At 49.5% G+C, this 7,433-nt stretch overlaps 1 pseudogene; it reads right to left on the bottom strand.

Annotated features, from left to right (window-relative positions):
• Positions 1 to 641: 641 nt before the first annotated feature.
• LOC136470131 (uncharacterized) lies at positions 642 to 2,918 on the bottom strand (annotated as a pseudogene).
• Between the last annotated feature and the right edge of the window lie 4,515 nt (positions 2,919 to 7,433).

The raw sequence follows: 7,433 nt of genomic DNA, 5'->3' as shown, positions 1-7,433 counted from the left end.
GTCTAGGGCTCTCCGCTCACCTCAAATGCCTTCCCCATTTTGTCATGTCAACCCATATTTGTCACTACGCTGCCCACGCGAGGGGCTCACTACCTTGCACTGCTCTACATTAATTTGCTTACGCAGTCCATCGCATGCAGAAGCCTGCTACTCTCGCTCGGCAAACACGCCTCCCGCATCTACACCCTCCAGTGACCTCCTACAAGAATATGCATCCACCCATCACCATGTCGTCCCTACCAACACTCCTTGCTTTATGCCCACGCACACTAGAACACAGGGGACCTTCGGTGACGATCAATAATTGTCACCAATAGGGCTTTGTGTCGTAACACATAATCTATGACAATTTAGTGACGAAAACACTGGTCACAGAAGGTGCATCTCTGAGGACCTCCTATGATGATGGAAAGAATATCGTCATTAATTTAATGACCAATATATTTTGGTCATAAACATTTATGACAACTAAGATCATCATAGCAAACATCATGAAACGTTGACTAGGCCACTACCACACGAACATCCATGTGGGACTTTTGTTTGGGCTTGGCCCATTTAAACTTTTGTTTGGGCTGATTTTTTTCATACAACCCAATCTGATTTTTTTAATAGTTAATATTACAGTCAGCAATTAACACAATTTAACATGCTAGCCATACATTTGCATTCACTAAAACATTACATCAGTTTGATAGTCATACATAAGCATTCACCATTCACCAAATTAGGTCCAGCAAGAACAAAGAGCTAACTCCTACAAAATAGGTCCCAATGTTGAATAGTTCAAGCCCATTTCAAGCTGAAACATTATAGCCACAAAAGTAATCAAAGAAGACCTGCAATGGCTGACCAAAAGTCATCCAGCATCCACAATGTCAAATAGTTCAAGCCCACATCAAGCTGAAATAGTACAGCCACAAAAGTATTCCAAGAGGACCTCCAATTGCTCGCCAAAAGTCATCCAGCACACCCACAAGATTACTCAAGGTTTAGGGAGGAGTCAACTGAACCTGTTTGAAGCTTATGAGCTGCCGAAGGAGATTGTTGTTTTCTTCTTGTGCCTTCTTCAAATTCTGGATCTCCTCTGATTGCTTTGCCATTGTTGCCTCAGATTCTTCTACATGCATCTTTAAGGTGTCTACTTGTGGCTGAAGTCCCGACTTTTCTTGCTTCGCAGACACAAGTTGAGCTTGTAGCTCTTGCACTTGTGAAGCAACAACATCCCTTGAGCTTGTTCCAGAGCTATATTGAAGGCCAATATTTTGAAGGAATGTACTGGACTGTGGCAGAACTTGGGCAACAACTTGAATATCAGACTTTGGCTGCTGTCCTTCTTGTAGTGGTTCAGCCTGAATTGTTTCCATAGAAGCCTAGCAATACAACCATTCAGACTGAATCTTACATGTTCTCAGGTTTGCTTTCAAGTACATGAGGCAAAAGAAAGGAAACTAGTCCTTACAATAGCATTCTTCACAGGTTCACAGAAACCAGTCTTATTACTGCAGTGTGTGACCTTGAACAAATCAATTGCAGTGGGCTCTGTATCTTTATACTTTTCTTGCTTCTGAAATGACAAGAATCATGACATCATATGGTTACTTTCTTACCGCAAATTATACAACAATCATGAAATTAAAACTTAAGCCACAAGATCACACATCATATAGTTACTTTCTTACCGCAACATAGGCACATGCAATGTAGCACCGAGAGCCTGTTCGCTGCTGAAATTGGACTTATCTCACGATTAAGTTGGTTCTTGACACACTTATCCTGTAAATCACAAATTGTGTAAAAGTAATGGAAATAGTAAATAGTTCAAAAAAATACTACAGCATGCTACTTTCATGAAAAACAGAATGGAAATGAATATGTTACAGGCAGGATCGAAGAACAAAGGTGACTTTACATAACAGAAAAGTTATCAAGATGATGGCATGTTTCAAAATTCTAAATAGAGATCATATGAGATACAGATTACATCAAGTTACACTACAAATGGGAGCTGCTCCTTTGAACTCAGGTTTGCAAGCACACTAAGGTTTATACTTTTTTCCTTGTCTATGATTAGATTAAGGACTACAAATCCCATTTGTTACAAAACAACTCAGATATCAGGCTCACGAATTTTAGTATTGGCTAATATATTTTAGGATGCAAAGAGAAACATGAATCTTCAAAACACTTCTCCTGTAGATCACACATTGTATTATGGAGTAACAAAAACAGTAAATACTGAGAGCGAATAGGTCTCAGGAATTGATTGATAGATTAGCGGCAGTACAGGGTACAATATATAGGCAAGGATCAATGGGGTTTATAGAAACACCCAATCAACGGTGATCCTTGCCTTATCAATGTAATCTATCTTATCCCCTAAGGCAGCCAGCCTAACAGGCTAGGCGCCAGGCCCAAGGCCAGCCCATTAGGCCGCCTATTCTAACAAATACTAAAAAACTATAGCATGCTAGTACATATGTTTTATACCTTGTGCTTTGGGGATGACCACATCTCCACCAATGCTCTCCATTGGTCATCACTCATACAGCTCACAGGTGACGTAGTCCTGACTTGATTTGCCAAAACCCCGTCAAAGTACTTTTTCTTCAGTGTATGCATTCTCTGTCGCTATCCACGCTTCAGCATATCAACACATGCATCTTTCACTGGCTTAGCCTTGATGTCCATGTCGAATTTGGCCTAGTAAAAACAATCAAATTTAGAGTTGAGAATGGAAAGGACACGATGAACTTAGATTAGACATGTCAAATAGTTAGATTTACAGCTAATTTGCCAATATAGTTATCAATTTGATCCTCATTCTCCTTAGCCTTGTACTCCTTCCAGTGTGGAAATATAGGTATATGATCCCTAAGTGCGATCCCACCTTCGGATGCAAGCTTTGCGGCTTGCATAGGTGCCTCTGGCCTTCTCTTCCCTTCAGTTAAATGGATTCACATCTTGTTGCCTAACCCTCGGGTTAAACAGTCCAATTCTTTGCCCATAGTTACTCCTCTTTGCACCTCTTGTGTCGTTGGAGTTATTGTACCTAACATGGTTTCATTTATGGAGTTAAGCGAAGAAAAACGAGATAAGCAAAGAAAAATATAGAAGACAAGATATAGAGGAAGCACAAATGCTAACGTCAGATTACTCCCTGTCTAAATCAACCATCCATATGCTAAGTCCATATTATGATCACATAAAAAATATCAGAATTCAAACATTGATGTGTCAAATTAAAAGTAATAGCTTCTACGTGCACTGCAGTTCAGTATCAGCATTCGGCACATGCTAGTTCAGCACTACGTGCACTGCAGTTCAGCATTCAGCACTACCTACAATGTAGTTCTGCATTGCTATCACTAAGTAGATCAGCTGTGCACTGTAATTCAGCATATGGTGTCGGGTTCATAAACCCGGGGTCCCCAATGGACCCGCTTCCCTGCATTACTTGGCCCAGCAGGTGGCGCAGCGACAGCGCGCGTCTGGGTCGGCCCAGATACACAATGACAGGCCGAGACCACGATCCGGTCCCCAACAGGCACCTCCGGCCAGGAGACCTGTTCGGAGCCTCGACCGGAAGGCCTGACTGAGGTGGGACCGTAGTCTGACTCCGACCCATTCCTCCGATTGAGGATATACCAGACCTTTACTCGCCTCTCTTTCCCGACCGACACGGTCGGGGCTGACTAGAAACGACCGACCAAGATGCCTGCTCGATGTGGGTCCGAGGAGCAGGCGGGGCAGATAAGGTAAGGCGCTCAAGTCAACCGCAATACCGAGGACCGTACCCTGCCATGCCCTGCGCACCTGCAGGATGGTGCCATCAGGCCATGTCGGACGGACACTATACAGCCGTCCAGAGGCGTCAGAGCACAAACAGTATTGTGGGCGCCGTCGTTTGCCGTCCCTGGTGAACACTATGCAGCCTGCTAGGTCATGAACAGTAAGGTGGGCGAACACTGTGCAGCCTGTCAGATACAGCATGTCATGAACAGTAAGGTGAGCGATGGCGTGCCGTACCCGACGACGTGGGCAATAAGACTAGGTAGCACCCGTACACACTCTTTCCCTTTCCGTCTTTGACTCCCCTTCATCTATAAAAGGGGATACGCTCTCTCCTAAAAGGACGGGAGGCAAAATGGCTAAATAACTCAACAGCTCTAGAGCTCGACAGCTACACAGTCTACACGCTCTCAACAGTTGATAAGTTCGTACACACATAGAGCATACGCTCCAATACTTAGCGCATGTTTGAGCATCCGTCACTCTCTTCCACTCGGTTCAGAGCCCGACCGAGCCTCTAACACCCCCCTTCTCATTCCTTACTCGTTTGTAACCCCACGGCAAACTTCGAACACCTGGGCTCAGGAATAAAGTCACCGACCGACCTCAACTGGACGTCGGGCCCATTGCCTGAACCAGTATAAATCCTGTGTCATTGAGTGCTAGGCCACATCCGATCACAACGCACGATAAAACTATAAATATTAACTTGTTGGTCATATTTCGCACCGACAGTTGGCGCCATCTGTGGGGAGAGACGCCGTGCGTTCACGCTTTTGGTCATTGGATGGCCCACCTTTCCACCATCTTCGGCATGGTGGGCTCGAGCGATACAATTCACTTCGGCTCGTTGGAGTTTCCCACGCTCCCATTTGCTGGGATGTGGGTTCCTCCCGTCTTCGTGCCACTCCAGACCTTCCTCTTCGGAAGTCTGGACTTCATCGCTGACCAGCTCGGCATACTCTGCCTGCGCGAGGAGGCGCTCGTCCCGGCGTCCACTGGAGAGGAGCGACCTCCACCGGCCCCGGGCCACTCGACAACCTCTACGTTGAGACACCCACGCTTCGCCTCGAGCCCATGCTAGGCTCAAACCCCACGGTGAGTGTTGTACATATTGTTCTTTACTCACAGTTTAACACCTTCCGCTAGTTCTCCGAAGGGACCCCGTTGTCCCCATCGCGACCGCCATGCGACCGGTTCCCCTATGGCTTCGCATCCCTCGTGGACGCATGCGCACGGGGGCTCTAGAGGATGCTGACACCGCCCCCTCTCACGTCTGAGTTCTTAGGGATGACGGGCTACGCCTGCCTCCACGAGGAGGTGCTCGTCCCGGCGTCCACTGGAGAGGAGCGCCCTCCACCAGCCCCGAGCCACTCGACGACCTCAACGTCGAGACACCCGCGCTTCGCCTCAAGCCCATGCTAGACTCAAACCCCACGGTGAGTGATGTACATATTGTTCTATACTCACTGTTTAACACATTCCGCCAGTTCTCCGAATGGACCCGTTGTCCCCATCGCGACCGCCATGCGACCGGTTCCCCTATGGCTTCGCGTCCCTCGTGGACGCGTGCACACGGAGGCTCTAGAGGATGTTGACGCCGCCCCCTCTCACGTCCAAGTTCTTAGGGATGGTGGGCTATGGCCCCACCTCCTTCCACAACCTCGTCGATGATGATGTCGAAAGCGATAGCTCCAGCATCGGCGACATCATGACACTTGGCCACCCTCTGTAAAAGGGAGTGCGCTATGGTGAAAGCCCGGGACAGCTATAGAAGGTGGTGGAGCCTCTGCAGACTCACACCGCTCTGGACCCCCATGCGCAGGCCCTGGCGCGTGCGCAGGACCACGGCAAGGAGTTACGATAAAGGCGACAGAGCCAGCCGCCACCGGCGCCGACGCGCCTGGCGCAGCACGCTGCAACACACGCGCGTAACCCAATGAGCGGTGCTCGGGGTCATGCCCATTAGGTCCAGCGTAACATCCAGGACGGAGGGGACGGTCCCCCTCAGTTGCTCGGGCTGGCCAGAACATCGCTGCTGCGGCGATGCTTCTACGCGGCCTCCCCGAGCCTGTCGACCCCCAGGAGCAGGCGATCCACCAGAACCTCCGGGCACTGGTGGAGACCGCCGCCGTTCAGCAGGCGGAAAGCTCCGCGTCGTGACACCAGCACGTGATCTCTTGCCCAGCCGGGGGACTGAGGCCACACCAGTCGAATCACTCTGTCCACTCACCACAATAGTTGTTGGGCATGGAGCAGGAGGCCGCGGCTACGCCCCTGCCCAACCCGGCGCCCGCTCCACACCAACCACCTAGGCATGAATGGCTCGGGCCGAACCATGACGCTCGCAACGTCATCAACAATCGATGCCACGTCCGGCACAATGATGACGTCCATCGAATAGCGGCGAGAGTAGGCAGCGCGGGCCCCGGCCTGACCATTGAGGAGTGCGAGGACATGCATCCCAAGCATAGCGACCAACCGAATGACCAGAGCCCTAGCCCGGATAGCCCGGGGCCACAAGCCTTTGGTCGCCGCATCCAGAAAGCGTCGTTCCCGTAGCGCTTCCGAGCGCCCACCAACATCGTCAGGTACACCAGGGAGACGAACCCTGGTATAGGGCTCGAAGACTTCCAGCTCGCCTGCCGAGCCGAAGGAGTGGATGATGACAACTTCATCATCCAGTACCTCCCCATCTGAGTGGGGGAGCATATTCGAGCATGACCTGAATTCCTTCCGCCCGACAACATCCGCGACTAGGCAGATCTCAAGAGGGTCTTCATCGGAAATTTCCAGGGGATGTATGTCTATCCTAGGAATTCCTGAGACCTCAAGAGCTGCCAGTAGGAGCCCAACGAGTCCCTACGGGATTACATCTGTAGGTTCTCAAAGCAATGCAACTCTCTTCCCGATGTCGTCGACACGGACGTCACCAGCGCATTCCCCTCTAGGACAACCTGCAAGTCCCTAATCCACAAGCTCGGTTGTGTGAAGCCCTGTACCACAGGTGACCTACTTGACATCGCCACGAACCATTCCTCCGGTGAGGAGGCGGTCAGGGCAGTCTTCAACGGCCATCGGGACAAGGGCAAGGCCAAGCACGAGGACCAAGGTGAGTGCCCCTCCACACAAAAGGGCAAGAAGAACAAGAAGGACTGACGCCGACCGGCCAACCCAGCTTTGGTCGCCGTGGCTGACCACGCGGGCAAGCAGCCCCAGCAGAGCTAGCCCGACCACTTCGACAAGCTCATGGAGAGTCCATGCACCAACAACGCCTATCCCGTCAAACACCTGTACAAGGACTATGAGCTCCTCAAACGCTTCCTGCGACAAGCCGCCAAGCCAAAGAAAGGGAAAGGCAAGGAGGAGGCGGCCAAAAAAGGAGGCGCGACGGTCAATGTAACACCCTAGGTGTTAAGCTTACATAATTGTACTTGCATTTGCATGAGCATAAGCATCAAGCATTCATATATGAGCTTTTACATGTGAAACATATAATTGAAACATGCCTTGTTATTCTATGTTTCCATATGTGTATGTTTATGATCATGTGTGATTAAGTGCAAGTGGTTGAGGTTGGTCACTAAAACATCTTAGCTATACTTAGGATGCCTAATGGAACAATGTTCATGTGGATCACT

This window comes from Miscanthus floridulus, chromosome 8 (assembly GCF_019320115.1).
Source record: "Miscanthus floridulus cultivar M001 chromosome 8, ASM1932011v1, whole genome shotgun sequence".
Taxonomy (NCBI): domain Eukaryota; kingdom Viridiplantae; phylum Streptophyta; class Magnoliopsida; order Poales; family Poaceae; genus Miscanthus; species Miscanthus floridulus.
This window is presented reverse-complemented; position numbering and strand designations above follow the sequence as displayed.